Genomic DNA, 23,350 nt, shown 5'->3' on the forward strand with positions numbered 1-23,350 from the left:
TAAAAAACAACTTTCACTTTGGAGTTTCCCATTGGCCTAGCAAAGATTTTCTCAGACCTGTGTTGAAGTCTGGGGTCTGAGGATCCTCCTGCCTGATTATTTCTTCTTTTGTTGCACTGGTGTAGACGGCCTCATGGTCTTGAAGACTCTTCTTGACTTCTCCAGCTATCTCCCCTTTCATCCTTCACAGACTTCTCCTCCATGAGCTTCTTGCACATTTAAACTAACCTTAACAATTACTTTTTAGATAATTCAAACTAAGGCCGCTATTATGCCACCATTCAGAGACTACCTGCACTTTCATTTAGTGTGTATCTGTGGGTGCTGGGGCCAGCTCACAATGGCTTGCAAGAGCCAATTGTGTGTACCTCTCTCCACATCTGGTAGCTTCCCAGACTTTACATTAGTTTGAAATTGGTCATGTTAAGATATTTACACATGCAGCTTTGTTCCTCTCCTGGTAAGCCATTGGTTAAACATTTACGAACATACCACCTGTGTATATATTTTATGTAAGTGAAATAATATATTATTTGTAAGCTATTTATTCTGATTTTAAACGCACGGTAAATACTTTTCCCATGTCAATAAATATTCTGCTACTAAATTATGTTTAGTGGTTTCATATTATTCCATCTTAGTGATAAAGTATACTATATTTAGCTAATTTTCTAATGCTGTATATTTCCAAATATTGTATGAATATTCCAGGGTAAGGAATATTAAACATTTAATTTTTTTGATTGTCTATACAGGTTAATATTTAAAATTTAAAGTTAAATAGCAAAAACACAGTAATGGTTTTTGTTATAAATTCCAATGGTTACCACACAGAAAGCTTGAATCAACATAGCAAATATGTTTTAATGATACCAGACTGCTCTGTTCAAACCTGATCCCGCAACTTGTTAGTCATGTGAACTTAGGGACCTTGTTATTCAGCTATTTTTTTTCTGTAAAATCTATTTAATAATAAATTGTATCTTATATGGTTTTTGGGAGTGTATAATTAGTATACATAAAAGATTCAGAAAAGAGATTAGGGTATTCAGTAATCACTACAGATCTCCATGTTATTATTACTATTGCAATTATAATTTAAACATAATCCAAAGCATTGATAAGTGGAATTTTTGGGTATTATGTTAGACATTAGCTAAATATTTTATATACAGTTTTTGTTTTTGTGTGTCTGTGCTGGGGTGAATAGCTAAAGAGATAGTACTTATAATGGCACTTAAAATCACACTTGATACATGATAATCAATAAATATCAGGAATTATTTTTCTCACTTACCATATACACACTTCATTGGCCAAGTTGCCACAGGTGAGTGACATCTTTATTCTGCCAATAATGAATAAGGGATCAGGAACCTTACACATACCACTTATTTTTAAAAACTAAATTATACAAATTATTAATTATTGTCCCTGCTTTGATGAAGTTTATGAAGGCTAAAGCAGTTTTCAGCAAACTAGGACTTGTAGGCCAAATCCATCTGGCCTGATGCTTTTATAAATAAAGTTTTATTAGACCACATTCATACTCATTTTTTTTTAAATGTATCACCTGTTGTTGCTTTTGCCACACAGCTAAGTTGAATAGTAGCAAAAAGACCATATCACCTGCAAAGCATGAAACATTTACTGCCTGGCCCATCACAGAAAAATTTTCCTACTGTTCTAAAGACTATTGCGACTGGCAGTATGGAAATTAACTAACAAGCACACAACAAACAAAACACAATGCAATCATCTGAGATTTCTATGAACCAGAGTAAATTGATAGGGTTAGCACATATGAAGGGATTAACTCTAGTTGGGGATTGACAAGGAGAATTCAGATTCTTTGCAACAGCAAGCAATGTAACCTAATAATAACATTGCTAATCACTTCAGTAACTCTAATTCATAACCATCATGCATTTAAATTACTGGTAAACTCTACCAGTTTAACGAAACCCAGAACACTACTTAAATTAAATTTCAAAGGCTTTAGGCGTTTTTTCAAAAAAACATATCCTAAAATGCTGTTATGCTAGGATTTTAAAGAAGAGCCAAGTAAAGAATTAGAGTAATTATGTGGAAAATTTGGGCAAAAACCACACATTTGCCTCAATTACAAGCAATTTTCAAAATTACTTTGCCTGATATAATTTGATAACATCTGAGATTTAAAAAGAAAACATTTCTGAAAAAATGTTATTCTTTAAACTTGAGGGCTTTTGTCATGTAATGGCTGAGTTAAATTTTTTTATTTAATGCATACCAGTATTTTTAATATGTCATCATTAAGGGTAAGAAGTAAAAGGCAGTGGTGGTATCAAAACTGTAAATTATATTTCACCCTTTCCATTCTTATCTAATTGTTTCACTTTTAGCTGACCTCTGATTATTAGTTAACTATACTTTGTTTATCCTCAGCCTGAAACAAAGTGGCAAATGTTTTATAAGAACAAGTTCTTGTCTTCCCTTTTAGCATTTTGCCTTTAGAGTATAGAAGCAAAGAACAAAAGGCCACTGCTGAAAAAATTCTCTAGAGGCAATCCTAAAAACCGTATATCTCTATATAATTTAGGTTTTTAATCACAGTTTTAATAAGTTAGACTAACTCAAAAGCTTTAATTTACACTGTGGTATTGAGAAACATGCTTTAGACATTTTCTGTTTTAATTTCCATAGTCGTTGATAGAAAAAAGGTTTTATCCTTTTGCATTTGTTGAAGAGTATTGAGGACCTTAATGTGCCATATTGACAGAGTAATAAAAATAGCAAATTGCATTTCAGGCCTTGTGCCAACATCATTAAACTCCCAGTCATACCCAAAACAATAACGGGGACAAAACAAAAGCCATAGCTCTCCTCCAGCTCAACTCTGATCCCTGTTGAACTGTGGTCAGTAGCCCCTGCCTGAGGTTCCTTTCTCTTTGAACTCTTGAACAACTGCTCCAGAATTGTTTGCCTTCAATTATGTAAACAGCTTGCCCTTCCTTTGTCCCAAGTTTGTTTGTTTGTGTTTTGGTTTGTTTCTCAAAAGCTTTATTGATAATAATACCTGTTCTATAAGTTGGCTGCTTAAATCTCACTAAGGCAAAACGAATGAGTGCCCCTCTCCCCTACGCAGCCACCCTACTCTTCATATTTACATGTGAAGAATTTAAATGTGCCAGAATTAATACCCCTTTTAGTTGAATCAGTGACCCAACAAGACCCATTCCACAATTTTAATACTGCACTTGTCCATGGCAAATTGAGCAATAGAAGGGACTGTTTGATCCACTCTACCAAAATACAACTCTGTAAGGTATCAGAATACATGAAAAAGTAAATCTTCAATGTAGTCCACTCCATTTAAAGTCAATACATCAGAAAAGGATAACATTTTGTGGCTAGAGTCATGTAGTGCTAAAACTTTTATTCCAAGAAACATAAAGTAATAGTTTAAGAAAGAAATTAAACTTTGAATTATTTTAAAAAGCAGATCCTCTTAAAAATATTTTAGTATTTTAAAATATACAGATAAGTGTTTTTATATCATAGCTCTTAATTCAAACCCACATTATAGGATAAATTTAGTATGTCAGAATTCATTTGGAAATGAAGAAACCTTTAAAAACTTTCACTTTTAATAAGCATTTTCTTTTTAGTTAGAAAACATTTTCCACTTAAGTGAGTTATTTGTAGCCAATTGAGTTATTTGTAGAAGAGCAATCAGAAAAGTCATGCCATATATACTCAGGACAAAATTTTGATCTGCTACTTTTTTGAAAATTCTTTGTAATAGAGAGTGGTTTAGTATTACTGTTTGACATTACACCACGCCATCTTCAATTGCTTTATACAATATCTCAGGAAATGGTTCAGCAGGTTTGCAGTAGCTAAAATGAGATTCATCTCCAATATCGATTCACTTATCCCATGACAACACTCCCATCTGGAAAGTCCTCAGATCCTTTGAAATCCTCATTTTTGTTCAGTTGACTGTGAACTTAGCTACCTGCTCTTTCACAGTTGCAATATGTGGGCAAGATTTCACTAAATTTCTTCATAAACCATTTAAACCAACCTACATTTAAGGACCTCTGGGAACTCTAAACTTAAAATTTTCAGATAGTTTTCTCCCCTCTGTTTTAATAAAACTAATTATGAAATAATCTAAACATTTAATAAGTAATAAAAGAAAAAAGAAATACTATTCTTGCATCTTCTGCCTGGTAGAGAATGATGTACCTAATAGAAAACCAGAATTCTAATTCAGATGGCAGGACCATCACATACATCATGGTGTGTGATTACCATGTGGTATGTCTGGGATGATAAATTAATCTTATGCCATCTGCACTGAAAACCTATGTTTCCAGAGGCTGGATTGTCCTCGCTTAAACAATGAGTCAATACTGATACCAAGTTATCTTACTAAATCAGAAGATAATTGCAAAACATGGGAAGAAATTATAAGAAAGGACAAAGAAAAATCCTTTCAGGTAACCATGGAAAAAAAGAACCAAGAGTAGAGAGAAATATGAAGATCAAGAATTAAACAGCAGTTTGGAATATTAGATGAGGTTATTCATGGTTCTACTTCTAACAGAGAGTGGGAACTAGCAACTTAACAAAAACTACTGCTTCAATTGAACTAGAATGGTTCATCTTGAACCAAAATTAAAGCCTTAGTGGAACTTAAGATTAGTGAACCACTTTTTCAGAGATGGCAGGACAGGAGAACAAATCCATCGAAAAGGTATAGTGGTTACGACTGAAATCCTCTGGTTAAAAAACCTACTTGGCTATCTATTAAGAAACTTTATTTAAAAAAAATAAAAACACCATAAGAGTGTTTTGTTAAAATTAAATGTCTTTGAATGAAATGACTGGATATATCCACAGGAATGATAGTTTTAAGATAGTAGATAAATATACTCCCTCACCTGCTTGATAGAGTTAAGTAGACCAGATACCGTTTTCACTGAAGTTTACAAGCTTTGTGGAGTAGATTTCTGTTGATATTTCCTGGCATCTACTTCCCTTGTTCTAGTGAAGACTTCCACTCTTTTTCCTGAAGCCTGGTCAATACAAACATGAAATTTCTGGCTATAGTTCAGCTATGAGCCCATGACCCAATCACAGTAGGAGTGAAATGGTGAGTCTTTTACTGGAGCTATAGTAAGAGGATTGCTCTTTTGATTTAGAAGAGGTGAACCTTGAGGTTCCAGGGGCCACACTAGGACCTGAGAATTAAACATACTAGAGAAAAGAGGAGCCAAGGAATTGAGAGAAATGGATGCGGCTGGTCTCAGAATTGAGTTAGATATGACCATAGAACTTTTCAATTGCTCAAGACAAACAGACAGACAAAAAAAAAAAACCCTTTTGTTAAAGTTTATACTGGAATTTCTCACTTTTATAACCAAGAGTTCTGATGTATATGGGAAGCAGAACTGGTGAAGACTTTGCTGAATTGCAAAATGATGCCCATATAAATAAGGTTGCTTCTAATCAGCTTCATGCATAAATGTAAATCTAGTGCATATTAAAAGAGTTGCACAAAAATACAAATCTAGTGTTGTAAAAATTTATATTTATTAAAACAAGCTAAAAATATAAATTTTAATGTGAATTTTCCTGATTTCTAAATGCTGCTTCTTAGCTAACATATTTAGGAATACTGTGGAGACTTAAAGTCATGGTGTGAATTTTAAGGTGGTTGCAGATCATATTGGTTCAGTAAATACAAATCTGATAACTTTAAAGAAAGTGCTCTTCAAAATTCTTTATAGACTCCAAGGAAAATATGAAAGTATACTCTTGCAGTAATAGCCTGAGGAAAGAGCTAAATCTCAGCTTTCAATATTTCCACAGGGACATACAGGAATATACAAGAAATAATGCAAAGCCTAGAATTAGTTTGTTCATCAGGACTTCAGTTATGTCTTGCTTCATAATGAACAGCCCCACAATCAAGTGGTTTAAAATGATAACTATGCAGTGTCTCTTAAAAATCTGTGTATCAGTTGGGCTCATGTGGGCAGTTCTGCTCCATGTGGTGTCAACAGGAGCTGCAGTCATACAGAAGCTCCTTTGGACTGAAAGATCCCAGATGACTCACCCACACAGCTGGTAGGTAGCTGGTGCTGCAACTAGTTGATTGAGTTAGTTGGTACTGCAGCTAGGACTATTCAGCAGATACTTCAGTTCCTTCATATGGCCTCTTTCGGGTCTTCAGCTTCTTGTAATGTGGTGGTTTCCGAGAGAGCAATCTATGTATGCAAAAATTAAAGTTGTAATTTACTATATCTCAGCCTCAGAATGTACCCATTATCATTTCTGCAATATTCTATTGGTCAAATGAATCACAGATTTATCACATACACAAAGGGAAGGAAAATTAACTGCATATCTTGATGCAGGGAAAAGCAATTAATTTGCAGCCACCAGGAAATTTCGTCCATTTGATGTGCTACTCCTTCATTTATTTATTATTTTATTTACTTAGTCAATACACTTATACTGATTATTCACAACATTTTAAATACTTATCTAGATAACAGACATACGGATTTAAACAAATGTGGTTTTATGTCCAGGGCACAGAAATCGATAACAACTGTTAGTTTGTTCCTAGAAACTTTTACTCTGAATCTAGGAGCTATCACTGACAAACCCTTCATAAAGCATTAAATGCATGGAGGATAATTGCCAAATTGCATGATATTTAATGAGTTACTTTTTACATAAATCCACACAAACTTCTAAAATTCAATGTATTAATTAGGTATTGCCAAATAAAATGGAATATACCAGTGGCTGGTGCTACAATACAGTTGCATAACAAACCTTCTCAAAACTCAGTGACTTAAAGCAAGAGTAATTCATTCTTCCATGAATTGAATAAATTTATCCATGCATCTGTGGGTCAGCTTGGACTCAGCTAATTTAGGTGGTGTTGGTTGGGCTTGACTCCAAGCTGAAGTTGTAATCCATGCCTTCTATGTTTGTCTCTCATACTTCTTAGCCTACTCTGCTAAATGAAGGATGTTCTTCTCATCATGTCAGTGAGAGAAAAGCAAGAGGGCCAGTTCAACTGTGTAAGCCAGTTCCAAGCCTCTGTTTACATATGCCTGATAACATTCCTCTAGACAAACCTGCCATATACCTCAGGGCAACATCAATTGAGCAAAAAAAATTATACTCTGTCCATAATAGAAAAAATATAAAAAGAAAAATAAGATTTGAGAAAAATACAGCAATATATATCGCAGGTGAAATAAGTTGTTAACCAAAGACTTCATTGATCACTATTTTCCTAATTTTTTTTTAAAGACTACCATGGAGTGAACTCTATTTTCCTATTAGTTTTTCAGTATACATAATCAGATGTCTATTGATTAAAAATAATTTTGCAATCAGTTTTTAACATTATGTAAGAAAACATTTTCTGATCTTATAATTAGTTACATGAAATTATATGTATATATCTATACATTTTATAGATACAACTTAAAAGTAGAAAGAATTTTGGTATCAAGATATGATTTTATTGTGGGTCCTTGATTTGGAAAATTAGGCAAATACCAAGATAAGGAGGGGAAAATGTCCTTATTAACAGTAATAAATATTTTCTAGAATTTTCTATTTAGGGCTTATTTACTTATAGTCTGAGATTCCTTAAGTCCTTACTATGAAATAAACTCTATCTTAATATTCTTCTATGGTGAGTAAATAGTTATGTTTCCACAACTTCAGCTCTTAAATTGCTCTATTTCCCAATCTGTTAACAATCCAAGCAAGTTTACAAAACTCTATAAAATTCCCATCTAATTCTACAGCGTGTAAAGATTTTTGAAACTCATAGAAAATACTGCACATGAGTAACTATAATTTTGCTTTAACTATAATTTCAATAAAAATGTGCAATTCTGAATACTAATAAATTTATCAGTAACGAACAACAAATATACAAACAAAATAAGTCCATGGATTAAATATTATACATTATTTTTTAAATGCCATCAATCTCAGTCCCCATACTATAAAATTCAGCAAAATTCATTAGTTGTTTCTTGATTTATTCTTCTAGTTTTATATACATTCATAATAATAACTATAACTATAATGTTTGTATATTTATTGCATAATACATAATAAAATATTATATATTCTACAGTATATGATCAAATATAAAACTATAAGAAATGGTAATTATTATTATCCCACAACTAACACATTTAGCTCCTGTACCAAGAGCAGTGTTTGGAGTTCAGTCCTCATTTATACAATTCTTCCCAATCCCAATTTTCACTTATCTTGTGATTATTTTTCTATTACTCAAAAGACTTTTGTTTTTTCTTTCTTTGTCTGTTTAAATATAGTCAACTATATCAATCTCTCAGTTTATGACTCTAAATTTTGTATTATGTTTTGAAAACCCTATCTCAATCTGAGTTAATACAATAATTTCCCCATGGATGAATCTAAAACACTTATGGTTTCATTTCATTCTAAACATTTAGTCTATTTGGAATTTATCATTTATGCCTTTAAGGAGTTACCATGTTTTAATTTTAAATGTGCTATTTTCAATGAGGGTCAGGCAGGCTATTTTGTTAAGTGAGTATTAGGACCTACTTTTTTTTGTTGAGTCTTTGGAATTCTTCTTAATTTCAATGACGTCTTAAGAAGTTATTGTATGTGCTAATACCTCTACTGACTTGGTAGTTAGCATTGTTTTTGTGAGCTTTTTATACAATGAAGCACAAATTTTTGCAAAAAAATATCAGCTGTGATTGAATTATACTTGTTACTAAAAAATTGCTGGTTTTGAATAATAATTTTTCTGTACTACTTACTGAATATCTTTTCATTCACTGAATCCTTCATTAATCCACCATGAGTTGAATTTTTGTTATATACGTGGGCTATTGTCATACAAATATAGATCAGACTCAGAACTCAAGTATGTTAAAAGCAAGCAAACCAGTAATTTCTACTGTTTTGTTTCTACATTCCTATAAAGTATACCTTGTAATGACTCTCAAAATTAAATGTTGACAGCAGCATGCTAGATAAATTCACCAATAATATCTAATATCTAAAAATATCTAATAAAGAGAAGGCTTTGATTAATCTTTGAGGATCAGTTTACTAGAAAGTTATCAAGCATTAAAATGATATTTACTCAGACTAGTAACCAAGAACAATTGATAGCAAGATCATGAGAAATTCTTTTTCATGGCATAATGGAAGTTCAATTAGTTGGTGTACCTTTTTTTTCAATCAACTATGGTTCTGATGAACTATTCCTACGCCTCATCATGAAATTAATACCTTAATGCTATGTGGGATATGAAATTGGACAAGATTACAGCATCACCTGAGAAACTGGTGAGATTTTGGTTTCTAGACATGATGCTGCTGCAAGTAAGTTTTGAAATCTCAGGCAGGAGATCCTGCATTTGTAGACAGGAATTGGAATAAATGATATCTAATTTCACTCTGCGTTCTAAAATGGTGTGATCCTTATCTTTTTTAAACATTCATCTGGAAACACTGATTGCTGGATAATTTAGTTCAAACAACTGAATTTGACCTCAGAACTAATTTGTTTTGAAGGCTGATTTTCCAAAACATTGTATGAACTCTCATTTATTTCTTTTACTTCAAAAAAACCTAAAACAATAATCATTTGAAATTCTACTCCTTGAGATAAGCCATAAGATATTAACCCACAAAAAAGTAAATTGAGTGGAACATTGTATAAATAACAATGGAGAATCACTGCATTAAAATATAATTGAGTAATTTCTTAGCTTACGAAAACCTATAACCAAATATCAATTCACAAAGTGTTCTCTTTCAGTTTTGAGTCCTCTAAAGATTCAAACTAGTGTATTCTGCCACATCAATTTACTCTGTTTGTAGTAGAGCAACCTTACTGAACTTTGACCAATCTATAGTTCCAAACCATCTGCTTCCAAAGGAAAATGATGCTTTCTTCAGTGAAAGACATAAAAACACCAAATATAAGCCTAATTGCCCAGCTGGCTGAGTTTAGAAGAAAACACTGCAAAGCTGATTGGTGAATTGATTTTGCCATTTGCTGTGGTTTTCTGCAAGCATCTAATCAATTGGATAGTTTGTGCTGACCCATTTTTGGGTTATTGTGTTCTCTCTGTAATATTTATCTTCAATACCATTTTAGCCTTATGTATTTTTATACATTTGTAAAATGAAAGCACTCTCTCCTTATGCTGATTTTTTATGCCAGGTACGTATAATGTAGAGGCACATATAATTTAAAAAATTAATCCAGTGTTCAGCATAATAAAAAGTTTCTCCATCAAGTATAGTTGGTATAGAAAATGACTAATGCAATTAAGCAAAGGGATAAAATTTTTAGTTCCAGTAGTATAAACACTACATTGATTATAAATTTTAGACTTTTTTCCCTTATATATTTGTCCCATAAATTCATAGATTCTAGAATTTGGAAGTAACCCTAAATGTCCTCTATTCCAAAAGGTATCTGATGTTTGAATTCCCTCTACAACATCTCCACCATGTGGTTATCTGGCCTAAGTCATCATCAGTGAACAGGAAACACAATACGTCCTGTGGAAATTAATTTTATCTCTGTTTAGTCCTAACCACTGCATAGTCCCTCTTTATGTTAAATTCAACCTAATGTATTTGAAACTATTAACAATTGGTTTTAATTCTAAACCATTAGTGTCTAATACACTGAGCCTAAATAACTCATTAATGCTCTCTTACCATTAATAATCTTCAAATATCCCAAGAGAGATATCATTCGAATCCCTGTACATTTCTGGCAGATCTCCTCCGAACATTCTATAATATGTTCATATTACCATTGAAATGTGGAGCTTGAAGCTACACATTATGCACTAAGTAGTGACTGATGACCAGGGTAAAGGCAAATTATGACTTCACTTGACAACACTCTTGACATGAAACTTCCATTAATGCAACCCAAACAGACATTGATATAAATCACATACTACTGAACTGTTGTCTGTAACCCTAAATTGCTTAACAGATATATCCCTTTTCTGTAATTATGCAATTTGCCTTTGGCTTTCTATACCTACTGAAGTACATTTGAGTTTGCTCATATTAACTATGAGCTGTCTGCTTTATCCTTTCATTCAAATTATAAGCAAAATGAATTTGATTTAAATATTTTAATTTCATATTTAATATCCTTAATTCATTAGTAGCTGTGTATGAGAGGAAAATATGATGATAGCAGTTTAAACAAAATAAAAGTTTATTTCTCTTTCATGTGGAAAACATTAAGAGATGCATAGTCCAAAAATGCCATAGTGACTCCATTGTGCCACCAATAGTACTCAGTTATTTTTATCTGTTTTTAGTTTCTATAAATCTATGGTTATGTATGAGTTCAAGGAACACAAGAAAATGTACCTAGTGTTCTGGCTTGCAATGAGTTCAACTAATATATGGTATTCCTACTCAAGAATAAAGGGAGACTACACACTAAAGAGAAAGAAAAGAATACACACTGTTTCCTGGCATACATAGAATATGAACAAGAATTTTTAAAACTATAAGATAATAAGTCAAATCATAACAAATTCCAAAGGATCGAGAATCATAAAAAATGATGCTTTACATTTACAAAAATTAATGCTTGAAATACATATGGCAATAAAATATACATACACTCCTGATAGAAGTTTAAATTTGTTTAATAATTCTGAATGTTGTTTTGTTATAGAGCATAGAAAATTATTAATGTAATTAATTTAGATTGAATATTTGTAACTTAACACTCAACAATTTCATTCCAAGTAGAATCTCTTTATTTCCCAGAACACTTGCCCTAAAATGTTTCTAATAGTGTCATACTGCAAAAAGGATTCCAACAACATCAGAAAATATGAATGACTTGTTTTACATAGATAAACCTTAAAAACACGAAGTATCACAATAGTTTAAAGGCACAAAAAATTGTAAGGACATTTTTATAAATAAATCAAGAATATATAAACAATTTATTATTGGTGAAACACATGTAAATTGCTTTAAAAAGTTAATGAAACTGAAGGTTGATGAAATTAGTGAAAGAGATTCCCTTTGGGGGAAGGGAGGGAGATAAAGACCATGGAGGGCAGGTCAATGGAGAACATAGATTTTGTAAGTGATATTCTGCCTCTCAGGTTGAGTGCCTGTTATGTTGTTAAAACTCTATGCATACATTGCATATACTACTTTATATATAATATGCTTCATTGAAAACATGTAAAAGTCAGACAAAATACAGATGTATATATGAAACATATGAAACAACATTATATATATAAGAAATGTATGAAACAACATGATAAAGAAAGGTTCAAATAAAGACATAGGTATATAAAGAAAATGCAAACTGTAAGTAAGACTTAATTATGAGACCACATAGCATTTAATATTTAAAGAATCTATGTCATCAAAGGGACACATTATGTAATAATAGAAGGCACAATTTAAGAATATATGACAATCCTAATTCTGCCTGGAACAAATAACACAGTCAATGAAGCAAAAACTATTAGAAAGGTGAGGAGAACTATTTCAATATTTTATGCATTTATTGATGTTCCAGAATAGCTGAAACAGGGCATGTAATATTTGTTATTAAAATTTGCCTTTTTTGAAGAATGGAAGAGATTATTATATTGGAACATTTATTATAACCAATGAATTCAGGGGGATATTATAAACAAAAAAATAACAACAATTTAAAAATTCCAGAACACACCTGTATATGCATATATATACCTCCACTTTTACATGTATTTCTATATATAATTATCTATGAGATATGCTAAAGTTTTTGAACCATAAGCATTTTAAAAGTCAAATTGTGATTATAACCTAATAAAATTAAAAACAAATAATAAATGCCTTATCTTTCTTATCAAGTTAAAGAAAATAGTGAAGTATCCAAAAAATAATTCCTGTTAGTTTACAAGTAGAAAGTGGAAATTCACAAAGATAAGAGCGAAAATTGAATAAAATAGGAAAAGAGCAAAGATAAATAAAACCAGTCTTTTCTAAGTGTGAAAGTGTCATTTAAAGGCTTTGTGAGACTAAAGAAGCAAAAAAGAGAATGAAAATAAGTTGTTAAGGGAAATTAAAACAGATATAACCACAGATAAAAGTTAGAATAAAAATGCAATACTATAATAACAAATTTTAAATTTATAGTAACTGAATAATTTACTAATGAACTAAAAACACCAACATTTATACATAAATAATAGAAAAACACAATAAAAAAAATGGAAAATTTCATTTGAATTCTAACCATGAGAAATATACTAGAATAACATTATTCCATCACTGAGCTCTATCTTAAATTTACAAATAGGGAAATTGCTGGGAAGTTAACCTTATTTGTTTAACATACATGCATGCTATTTCAAAATAAAATAATGATAGCAAATAAATGAATATGCCTGCAAACATCATTTGAAGCTATAAAATACTAAATTTACTTTAAAGAAAACCGAGAGCTAGATCAGAATTTTTTTGGTATTATCATCATTATTTTTGTAGAGAATGCAATGAAAAATAAAATAAAATATTTGCATGATAAAGTAAAAAACTATAAACATATAAGACTTAAATATATAATAGTTGTAAATATGTAGAGTAAATAAAATGTTTGAGAAAAAAATGACATTCTCAACCTGGTGAGAACATACTGCAGTTTGAAGAAGCCGAAAATACTCTGGGGGACTAAGGAATTTTCTATTATTCACTACTGTGACTGAATATGAAATAATGCTAAAACATTAAGCTGTTCTTATAAGCACTAAACACTTAAGATTGAAATGTAAAAATTATTCTAAAAATAATAGCAACAAAAAATATAAACTACTTTGTAAACAGTTAAAAGAACCACATAGGTTGTATACACATAAAATTGTAGTAACTGAAAGCCATACATCCAGGTAAGACCAAATGCTGATATAGAACACATTTATGAATAAAATCTTAATGCCATAAAACAGAAATTCTTTAACTTCCAACTACATATTTAAGTTTATTTCAACTAATATTCTGCCAGGATTGGCATTTTGGGATGGTGATGGTAAAAATCAAATATTATAAAATGAATTAATAACTGAGGTTTTATGAAAGAGAAATAGTAAGATGCACAGAAAAAAATAAATAGATGTATATATGAGATAAAATGTAGAGAAGGCAGTAATAGAACCAAATTAATATGAGAATTTAACATACAAATATATTTCAATTTAGTAAAAATGTGATTTACTAAAGTTGATGCTGCCATAATTATTTGTAATTCTAGAAGCAAATAAACCTTGCACTCTATCTTACACCTTAAACAAAATAAAATGCAATTATACTACATACATAAATGTTTGAAGGCTGAAGATTTAAAATTATAGAAGAAACTATAGTCAAATATACTGATAAGCACAGTGGACAAGAACATAACCAAGATGGCATAAAAGTATAACAAATTAATATTTATTCTTATGTAATTAAAACATGACAAAGGACATTATAAACTAAATGACTAGATGCATCATAAATCGGAAAGTAAATTAATTGCAATGAAAGTGGCAAAATATTATTACTTACAATACATAGTAAAATACTATAAATGAAAAATAAATAAAAGATAAAAACAAAAATGGTGAAAAGAATTGTATAAACCTACAGAAGAGCAAAACAAAGTATAAATAATTATTATATAGAAAATGTTAAAACTCACTATTTATCAGATAAATTAACATTAAAATATAAATAAGGTACACATTTTTAGCTTCAGACCAGCAACAATAACAAAAGTTGCAATAACACACAAACCTTGAAAATATATAGAAAAGTATTGTGCTTTCTTACTTCACCAGTAGAAATGTATGTTGTGTAGATGTCCTGAAAAACAATCTGATGAAATCTATTAAAAATAAAAGAATGGTTACCCTGCACCTCCAATAAAATCACACCTAGGAATCTTGAATGCAGAACTAATCTTATAGTGCAAAGACATTTGAATAGGATGTTGTATTAGTTCCTTTTCACACTGCTGATAAAAACGTACCTAAGACTTGGAAGAAAAAGAGGTTTAATTGGACTTATAGTTCCATATGGCAGGGGAGGCGTCACAATCATGGCGGGAGGTGAAAGGCACTTTTTACATGGCAGCAGCAAGAGAATAAATGAGCAAATGCAAAAGCAGAAACCCCTGAAAAAAACCATCAGATCTCTTGAGGCTTATTTACTAACACAAGAGCATTATGGGAGAAACCAGTCCCAAGATTCAAATTGTCTCTCATTGGATCCCTCCCGCAACAGGTGGGATTTGTGGGAGTACAATTCTAGATGAGAGTTTGGTGAGGACGCAGAGCCAACCCATATTATTTCACCCTGGCCCCTCCAGACTTCATGTCCTAACATTTCAAAACAATTCATGCCTTCCCAATAGCCCCCAAAAGTCTTAACTCATTTCAGCATTAACCCAAACTTCCACAGTTTAAAGTCTTATCAGAGATGAGGCAAGTCCCTTCTGCCTATGAGCCTGTAAAATAAAAAACAAGCTAGTTATTACCTAGACACAATTAGGGTACACATATTGGGAAAATATAGCCTTTCTGAAAAGGAAAACGTGGCCAAAACAAAAGGGTTACAGAGCCCATGCAAGTCAGAAATCCAGTGGGACAGTCAAATTCTAAAGCTCCAAAGTGATCTCCTTTGACTCCAAGTCTCGCATCCAGGTCACGCTGATGCAAGAGGTGGGTTCCCATAGTCTAGGGCAGCTCCACTCCTATGGTTCTGCAGGGTATAGCCCCTTCCTGACTGCCTTCACAGGCTGGTGTTGAGTGTCTGTGGCTTTTCCATTTGTTGGTGGATCTACAATTCTGGGTTCTGGAGGACAGTGGCTCTCTTCTCACAACTCCAATAGGCATTGCCCCAGTAGGGACTCTGTGTGGGGGCTCTGATCCCACGTTTTTCTTCCACACTGACCTAGCAGAAGTTCTCCATGAGGGCCCCACCCCTGCAGCAAACTTTTGCCTGGACATCCAAGCATTTCCGTACAGCTTCTGAAATCTAGGTGGAGATTCTCAAACCTCAATTTTTGACTTCTGTGCACTTGCAGGCTCAACACCATGTGAAAGCTGCCAAGGTTTGGCCTTTTCACCCTCTGAAACCATGGGCCAAGCTGTACTTTGGCCCCTTTTAGCAATGGCTGGAGCAGCTGGGATGTAGGGCACAAAGTCCCTGGGCTGCACAAAGCATGGGGACCTGGGCCCTCTTCAAGCAACCATTTTTTCCTCCTAGGCTTTTGAGTCTGTAATGGGAGGGGCTGCCGGGAAGTTCTCTGACATGACCTGAAGACATTTTCCCCATGATCTTGGGGATTATCATGAAGCTCCTTGTTACTTATGCAAAATTTTGCAGCCAGCTTAAATTTCTCCTCAAAAAAATTGGTTTTTCTTTTGCAGTATTGTCAGGTTGCACATATTTTCTCAATTTTTATGCTCTATTTCCCTTTTAAAATGAAATGCCTTTAACAGTACCCAAGTTACCTTTTGAATGCTTTACTGCTTTGAAATTTCTTCCACCGCATACCCTAAACTTTCTTTCTCAAGTTCAAAGTTCCACAAATTTCTATGGCAGGGGCAACTTGCCATCAATCACTTTGCTAAAACATAACCAGAGTCAACTTTGTTACAGTTCCCAAGAAGTTTCTTATCTCCATCTGAGACCACCTCAGCCCAGAACTTATTGTCTACAACACTATCAGCATTTCCGTCAAAGCCATTCAACAAGTCTCTAGGAGTTTCCAAACTTTCCCACATTTTTATGTCTTCTTCTGAGCCCTCCAAACTGCTTCAACCTCTGCCTGTTACCCATGAGGTGATAAACTGAGAATTATGATTAATATATTCTGCTGCATTTCAGGTACAAAGCATTAAAATATATGTTGCTATATTAGAGGGTATATTAAAGGAAAGATGACTACCGGAAGTGAGACTAGTTGCCGGTACATGGACTTATGTGTACCATAACCTGACATAGTAGCTACTCATTTATAAAAGTATTTAAGTAAATGATTTTTGAATATAACTCATTAAAGGTGTTATATATTTCTGATATTTGAGCACCATCAGAATTTATAAAACATCTTTTAAGCAATATATTTTATATATATAATTGTGAGAAATTGTGTTCATAATTATCCTTCACTTGTCCACCAAACAAGCAAGTAGCAGCTATGCAAGGTATAAACTTTTTCTAGAATCCTGTTCCTTTGGCATTATTTATTTTCTAATAAACTATCACTGAATGCAATATGATTTAATATGTGTGTATTTTACTTTAAGTCAGTGAATAGCATGCCAACTATTATACTTTCTTTAGTAAGTACATCTTCCAATGTGTTTAAAAAAAAGATCTGCCAGTATTTGTGTTCTGTAGGCTAAGGCACATCCTCATCACCAGCTAATGTATTTGCTCTCAGTAGACGAGCAGAAAAGACTGAGGATGTCTCCACATCTGTCTCCTCCAGGTGGCAGTTGCACTTCCTTCCCCACTGTTTTCTTCATTAAGGTTCATCTAATCTTTTAAAAATTGGCAACCCTTTTGCAAAATTTGAGCATTTTTTCCCCTCCAAGGAATAGATCAGAGAATTTGTAGGACTGATTAAATTAAAAAAAAATAGTTATCAAGTAAACTACATGGCCTCAAAGATATTGCTCCCTGTTGCTCAACCTGAGAATGTAGTTTACTGACATGATCTTCAGCAGGGTAAACAAATCTTCAATCCAAGAAATATTATTCCACGGGGGATTTGGATAAGTAGTTTGAAAAACGTACTTTGTATGTTTTTACAAAAGCACTGAAACATGAATCATCCTAGGATGAAATATATTTCCTTCCCTGGAAAATCTTTGGAGCATGTAAAAAAGTGACTGGCATATATACAGGGAATATATATAATTGGATGCAAAAGTCCATAACATCATAATCTTTATGTTGAGAAATAAATGCCTTCTTACTTTAAAATAGAGGAGAAAATCATTTCTATGTTCATTTTTTTTTAAAAAGATGAAAAATTTATTTTCATAATCTCATTTACTCATTGAAGAAATAATTGCTGGGTTCCTTCTGCGTTTAAGGAACTGGGCTAGTTTCTGTGATGATCAAGGACTACTTTCAAGAAGTTTAGATATTACTATGAGAGATTATATTTATGTAGTAATTTTAGTATGAAGTGAGCAGTAAGAACTTTAAAAGAGGCCGGGTGTGGTGGTTCATGCCTGTAATCCCAGCACTTTGGGAGTCTGAAGTGGGAGAATCTCCTGAGGTCAGGAGGTGGAGATCAGCCTAGCCAACAGAGTAAAACCTTGGCTCTACTAAAAATAAAAATAGCTGGGGCTGTATGGTGGTGGGCACCTGTAATGCCAGCTACTCAAGAGGTTGAGGCAGGACAATCGCTCAAACTTTCAAACCTGGGAGGCAGAGATTACAGAGTGCAGTAAACCCAGATAGCTCCACTGCAATGCAGCCTGGGCGACAGATACATTTCACCTCCAAAAAAAAGAAAAGAAAAAGAACTTTAAAAGAAATGCTGACTGGAGAGTAAAGTGTGCTCAGAAGATAATTCTCATAAACTGAAGTGACCCTGGGTAAAAGCATGTTTCCCTCCTAGAATTCACATCATTGTATAAGTTTCTCCTCTTGAGTGTGAGCTGGGCCTACGTACTGGCTTCTATCCAAAAAAATAAAGTAAAAGTGGTGGGATGTAAGGTCTGGATAGGGTCATAAAAGACTGACTTGACTGCTGTAGGTGCTGTTAGGCTTTTCTCTCTTGCTTTTACCACTAAAGCGAATGGCAGCAGTGTGAAGTGTCTTATAAAGGAAGAAGCCCATGTGGCAAAGACGGAAGGTCAGTTTCTAGACAATAGCCAGTAGGGAACAAAGGACTTCAGCCCCTGACAAACTGAATACTAATGATCATGTGAATGAACTTAGGAAATGAGCCTTCTCACAGTAAAGAGGGAAGAAGACTACAATCCTGATCGATACTGTGATCACAGCCTTGTGAGGGACTCTGCACCAGAGGTCAGTGTTGTGTCTGAATTCCTTACTCCCAGAAATCATGAGATAATAAATATTTGTTTTCTTTTTTCTTTTTTTGAGACGGAGTTTTGCTTGTTGCCCAGGTTGGAGTGCAGTGGCACCATTTCGGCTCACTGCAACCTTCGCCTCCCAGGTTCAAGCCATCCTCCTGCCTCAGCCTCCTGAGTAGCTGGGCTTACAGGCACCTATCACCACGCCCAGCTAGTTTTGTATTTTTAGTAGAGACGGGGTTTCACCATGTTGGTCAGGCTTGTCTCCAACTCCTGACCTCGTGATCCGCCCGCCTCGACCTCCCAAAGTGCTGGGATTAAGGCTTGAGCCACCGCGCCCAGCCAATATTTGTTGTCTTAAGCCACTATATTTTTGGTGCAATTTGTTAGCTAGCAACAGATTACTTTTAGCCTGTCTCAGAGTAAAGGAATTGCAAATTCAAGTAATAATATTTGGGAAACTTCTATATGATAGACAGCAGGTACACTGTAGTGCACAGAACAGACAAAGAGCTGTGCTTGTTAACCTTATGGTGGGCTAATAAAATATCCAACAATAATTATACACATCATTATTTAAGTTGTGCTAAGTTCAATGATGGAACTGTGTAATGTGCAGTGAGCATGGAAAATAAAGGTACCCAGCCTAAGCTTGGGGGTAATTACTTCGCTTAAGAAATGATATTTAATCACATGAAAAACCTGGGTAAGAGGTGAGAATGGTATATGGAAAGAAAAACAGAAAAATCTCCTTTTAGACAGAAAAAGCATATGGAAATACCTTGGGGCTTGAAACTAGTGAGGCAAAGACTTTTAAAAGTTGTGGCAGGGGCCAGGCGCGGTGCCTCACACCTGTAATCCCAGCACTTTGGGAGGCCGAGGCAGGTGGTCACTAGGTCAAGAAATTGAGACCATCCTGGTCAACAGGGTGAAACCCTGTCTCTACTAAAAATACAAAAAAAAATAGCTGGGGCGTGGTGGCACATACCTGTAATCCCAGCTACCTGGGATGCTGAGGCAGAGAATCACTTGAACCTAGAAGGTGGAGGTTGCGGTGAGATGAGAATGAGCCATTGCAGTCCAGCCTGGGCAACGAGAGCGAAACTCTGTCTCAAAAATAAATAAATAAATAAAAATAGTTGTGGCAGGGCACGGTGGCTCATGCCTGTAATCCCAGCACCTTGAGAGGTCGAGGCAGGCGGATGACATGAGGTGAGGAGTGGGACATCAGCCTGGCAAACATGGTGAAACCCTGTCTCTACTAAAAATACAAAAAATAGCTAGGCATGGTGGCGAGCACTTGTAATTTTAGCTACTGGGAAGGCTGAGGCAGGAGAATCATTTTAACTTGAGAGGTGGAGGCTGCAGTGAGTCGAGATCATGCCACTGCCCTCCAGCCTGGAAAACAGAGTCAGGTTTCATCTCAAAAAAAAAAAAAAAAAGAAGAGAATTTTACATGTTGATACTCTTATGTATCAACAAGTGTTGAAATTGTTTACTAAAGGCAAAGATAAGATGTTTAAGAAATTTAAAGAAGAATATTAAAGAATCATAGTTGATATTTTAGAGGAATTACTCTTATGGAGAAAACACAAATTTTAGGAGACCAGTTAGGAAACAAAGAGATGATGGTGATTTCATCTCAGGTGTCTATGATGATAGAGAATGACAGATAATACTATATAGTATATAATAGAATCAGGTATATCACTACAACTATAAAATTATAAATTATCTCGATTTTCCAAAGACAGAAACATCTACGGAATATAATTTTTTTGTTTAATCAAGCAGAAGTACTTAATGCTGAGTTGATATACATATAAAAAATTTCTTCATATAATGGGAAACAATGCATGAGGCAGAAAAGTTATAATTCTACTTTGCTACAGATTTCACTAGTATACTTCTCTAGAAAAATGATTATACAAACTTATGCTGAAGGCTTTGATTTCTGTCTCAACAGTTTATTATAGTCATATTTATATACTCATTCTTTTCTTCTATTTTAGTTTCTAGCATGATTACAACAATGGACACAAATTGAAATATTAATGTTTTTCTAATCGTGAGGATGAGGAAAGGATGTAGTGTGCAATAGCAGAGTTATTACTCTTATTTCCCCAACATTTTCTTCCAAAATTTCAAAGTTCAGTTTACCAGTGACATAAAATAATATAACGTCAGACATACTAAAAACGTAAAATTTGCCAGTGAGAGTTGAGGGAAAATCACCTTCTACTTCAATAGCATAGATTCCAGAACATAATCTAGCCTAATTACTTGAATAATAATTTTATTTTCAACCTAACCTTATATGAAGAAATAATTCGTATTAAAAAGGTTGCATATTATTCAGTTATTTAAAAATGTTGTAGTCAGATGATATGATTTCTGGACTACATCTTTGTTAAAGAGACTGTGTAGGAGGATTTTTGAAATCTTATTGGACAGTTGAAAGAGTCACTGAGAGGAAAGTTTTAAATAGCATAATTTATCCTGATATAGTGCTTTACTTTTCTACCCCAGATAAAGAACAATTATAAATTTTCTCTAGATAGATCCTATGTTATAAAGATCAACATAGGGAAAAGTATATACTACAAAATTATGTCTTGTATGAAGGATTTTAGAAGATAATAAGCATTTATGCATCTTCAGAGGATGATGAAATTATTAACTTTCCTAATGTACAACTTTTTTTGCAATAGCAGGTTTTGTGGTTGTATCATATTTACCTGAGCCCTTTTATTATTCTAAGGGGCAGTACTAAGAAATTTGACTTCATTTTGAGTTTGATACCACCTTCAACTTCAGACTCTGTGATTCTTTTAATAAAAACATATTGTGTTTTGCCAAATGCTTGTGCTTTCCCAGGAGTCTAGTTCCCTGCCTTCATTTAATGATTATTGGGCATAATTGTTCAGGTTTCACTGATTAGCGGCTGGCACCTTGACAGCCGTTTTAACCTTATTCTGATAAAGGGCAAACACTGTCTCATCATGTTTGGGTTATTACACTTGGTTCATACTCAGTGATTATTGACTCTGTACCTCCAACCCAGATTTAAATAAAAGGCCACTTATACCATATTAGACAACCCATGCTTTAATTTTATGAAGGTCATGCTATGTCAGGAGCTGTTAAGTCATCAAACTACACTCCAAACATCTGCTCAAGGTTAGCATTAAACAGATCCCCGGAAATATATGATAGAAATACCATAAAGCTATGCATGAAAAATTAGAAGGTACTATTATATTGAATAATATTGAAGATAAAACTATCTAAATATTGTATTTGGAGGATTGTTCTAATCATCACATAGAAAAGGTGCAGAGAAATTTCATAAACAAACACTTATTGATCATCTACTGAACAAAAAAAATATAGGATTCTAGAAACAAGAACCAAAGACAATGAATGATTTTACCCACCTTTCTGCAGCACCTAAGGAGTTTCCTTTAAACAAAAAACAAAAATAAAACACTGTAATGGGAATATGTGTGAACACATTTTTATAAATTTGTGGTGTTGAACACCATATTTTACTAAGCACTTCAGAAAAAACACTTATTCAATGTCTTCCATAGGAAAATTTAATTCTGTTACACTGCCAAAAACATTAAGGAACTCAGTCAAATAATATATCCTTCCCAAAGCCTGGCAGGAAATTTGTGTTGTTCTTAAGGAGAATGTGCTGCTATCAAGACATCTGCCTTTGTCATTTATAGCTTACTACTGAGAATTATTTCACAGTGGAGCTCTGAAGTGAATAATAACTAATAGAGGAAACAGAAGAAAGACCACTTGTTCCTAGGGCCGAGTTACCACTGAGTCACTGTTTCCTATGTTGACTAATTAATCAGTTAGTATTTCCACTCATTATTGTATTGGTTTTCATTACAACATGAAGGAATAGCTATTTTGTTTCCTTTTTACAGTGAAGGAAGCTGAGGGTCATAAGATTTCAGAAATTTACCCAGGTATTAAGAGGTGAGGCCAAAATTAAACTTGGGTTTATCTGGTGACTAACAATCTAAAATCAGTGAAGCTATTATTTTTATAAATCATGTTTCTCACAACTTATCTTTCTTAAGAAAAAAATGTATTAACCTAACTTGTAAGGATTGAATGGAGTTAATTATTTTAACAATGTGTTCCAAGGTACAGACAGACTTCTGGCTAACTTTATTTACCAGGGCATTTAA

At 33.5% G+C, this 23,350-nt stretch overlaps 2 long non-coding RNA genes across 2 annotated transcripts in view; one reads left to right on the forward strand and one right to left on the reverse strand.

Moving 5' to 3' along the window:
- Window positions 1–10,865, reverse strand: part of LOC118152962 (uncharacterized) — a 31,851-nt gene extending 20,986 nt beyond the window's left edge. The window contains exons 1-2 of the long non-coding RNA XR_008479848.2: window positions 10,774–10,865; window positions 6,110–6,260 (exon numbers count right to left, since the gene is read on the reverse strand). This is a non-coding gene — a long non-coding RNA (uncharacterized LOC118152962). The remainder of the gene's footprint in view (window positions 1–6,109; window positions 6,261–10,773) is intronic.
- The window catches only part of LOC118152959 (uncharacterized), a 328,047-nt gene that overhangs the window by 257,551 nt on the left and 47,146 nt on the right, over window positions 1–23,350 (forward strand). The gene's annotated exons all lie outside the window — the stretch shown is intronic.

This window comes from Callithrix jacchus, chromosome 1 (assembly GCF_049354715.1).
Source record: "Callithrix jacchus isolate 240 chromosome 1, calJac240_pri, whole genome shotgun sequence".
Taxonomy (NCBI): Eukaryota; Metazoa; Chordata; class Mammalia; order Primates; family Cebidae; genus Callithrix; species Callithrix jacchus.